General features: G+C 40.2%; 1 long non-coding RNA gene across 1 annotated transcript; it reads left to right on the plus strand.

The window, feature by feature from the left end:
• Positions 1 to 347: 347 nt before the first annotated feature.
• Positions 348 to 2487, plus strand: LOC114571646 (uncharacterized). Its single transcript, XR_003694691.1, has 3 exons — positions 348 to 1075; positions 1911 to 2098; positions 2205 to 2487. It is a non-coding gene; the product is annotated as an uncharacterized LOC114571646 (long non-coding RNA).

Genomic DNA, 2487 nt, shown 5'->3' on the forward strand with positions numbered 1-2487 from the left:
GTGGGATAAAAGACAGCAAGGGGAAAGACAGACCAAGGGGAAAATAGCAGAAAGACACTAGACTAATAAAGGATTTTTTTTTCTTACAGTGATTGGTGTGTGATGCTTCTTCTCCTTGATTTGAGCTCCACTGGCCTGGCAGTGCACACACTGGGCCACCTGAATGAAGAAGATTTAAAAGTTTGTGTGTGTGTGTGTGTGTGTGTGTGTGTGTGTGTGTGTGTGTATGGGAGAGATGACATTTAAGAATTTTTTTTTATTCTTCTAAAAAATAATATATACTCAGCAAAAAAAGAAACGTCCTCTCACTTTCAACTGCTTTTATTTTCAGCCAACTTAACATGCGTAAAACTTTGTATGAACATAAATTCAATTACTAAGAAATAAACTGAACAACGTTTCACAGACATGTGACTAACAGAAATGGAAAAATGTGTCCCTGAACAAAGGATGGTCAAAATCAAAAGTCACATTCAGTATCTGGTGTGGCCACCAGCTGCATTGCGTACTCAGTGCATCTCCTCCTCATGGACTGCACCAGGTTTGACAGTTCTTGTTGTGAGATCTTACCCCACTCTTCCACTAAGGCACCTGCAAGTTCCTGAACATTTCTGTGGTGCATGGTTCTCGCCCTTAGCCTCCGATCCAAGAGGTCCCAGACGTGCTCAATGGGATTGAGATCCGAGCCCTTCGCTGGCCATGGCAGAACACTAACTTTCCTGTCTTGGAGGAAATCCTGCACAGAACGAGCGGTATGGCTGGTGGCATTATCACACTGGAGGGTCATGTCAGGATGAGCCTGCAGGAAGGGTACCACATGAGGGAGGAGGAGGTCTTCCCTGCAATGTTCTGCAACTTTTAAATAACCCATTATGGGTTATTTATATGGAAGTTGGGTTATTTTGTGCAACTCATGCGTTGAGTCAAAATCCATCAACCCAACATACGGTTGACCCAGCACTTGGGTTGTTTGTGCTTCGAACGTCATCAGATCATCACCAGAGTCCACACACTGAGCACTTGTCACAGCAGAGAACCAGTCTGGTCATCCAACGAGGCAAATAAATAATATAAGGTTTGTGTACACTAGCTACATGTCTAATTCACATTATCTGTGTTGCGTTACCTATTAAAGTACTATCTTTATATTGTGAGGCTAGTTGGTTAGTTTGGCTAACAACGTAGCTAGCTAACGTTAGCCATTAAGCCGTTATCATGGAAGCATGGATAGCCTACAGCTTATCCGTTTGGTCTGAATTATATTAATGAATTAATGAAACAAGTTCATAATGCCCATGGGCATATGGTCATGTTTATTGAGTTCACCAGGCTAATTTGCCAGCTAGTTTCAAGCTAGCCAGGTGATTCGCCAGTTAACAAACTAGCTAGCTAGCTAGATAGTTTACTAGCCAACAGGCTGTCAGTTAGTTGCTTTGCTAGCTATATTATTTTAACTGGCTATAAATGAACGTGCTTGTTTTTCCTGAAGCTTTTAATGTGAAATGTGAAGGCATAACAGTGTATGACTGATTAAAGTATGTAAAAACAGTGAGATAACCTGATATGTCTGACTAAATGCATTTATGTGCATTTATTTAAGTAATGTGGTGACCCACAATAGATAAGAACAAATGCTTATTTAAAATGGCGGCCTGGCAAACGACCACTTGAGTTGAGGGTTAAGAAATATATAATAAAAAGTTTGGGAACCACTGCTGTACTGTTGTACTGACGCTCGTGCCCTGAAGGCTATGCTTTGAGCAGCCACAAATATTCTTGTAAAAAGATAAAAACATGATGGCGCTCTTGCAAGGGCTCTCATACCAGGTAATTTTTAAACTGAAAAATTATTTGATGAAGCAAAACATCCATATTTCAGTGAATGACAACTTTCTTGTTCTTTTTTACAGAATGTACCATATCAGACGAACGTGGGTCACAGCTTAAAGAATGTTTGAGAAATAATTCTCAGCCCCTCAGCCAGATAGAGACCTACATGCGGAACACGGCAGTCTACAGGGCCAAGTGGATTAGGGACAACAATTGGACCATCGATCAGATCCTCGAAGAGTTCCCTCACCTAATGACCAAAGGCATGGTAGGTATAGGGAAATATGATCTTACATATAAGGATGCATTGTTTATAATGTTTTATTAGTGTGCCACATTTAATTGGTTTTAAAAATGTGTTTTCCATTTTATAGATTGCACAGGCTTGTCCTGCATGGGGATGCTGCATCAAAGTTGTTTGAAACTTGGTCACGTGAAATGCCAGGAGGGGAGTCTAAAATGGTAAAGTTTATTCAAAGTAGAATACTTGCTTGCAAGTAGAGCTAATGGCTCTTAATAGCAGCTTTTTAATAGGAATTTGAATTTGTTCACTATAGACCTGTTGAATGTTCATCCAGTTCATTCGTAATTGTTGTTTTGCTCTGAATATTTTCCTACCTGAGTGATATGAACTGCACCAGTTCCACTATATTGTTG

The sequence above is a fragment of the Perca flavescens genome, chromosome 17 (genome assembly GCF_004354835.1).
Source record: "Perca flavescens isolate YP-PL-M2 chromosome 17, PFLA_1.0, whole genome shotgun sequence".
Classification (NCBI taxonomy): Eukaryota; Metazoa; Chordata; class Actinopteri; order Perciformes; family Percidae; genus Perca; species Perca flavescens.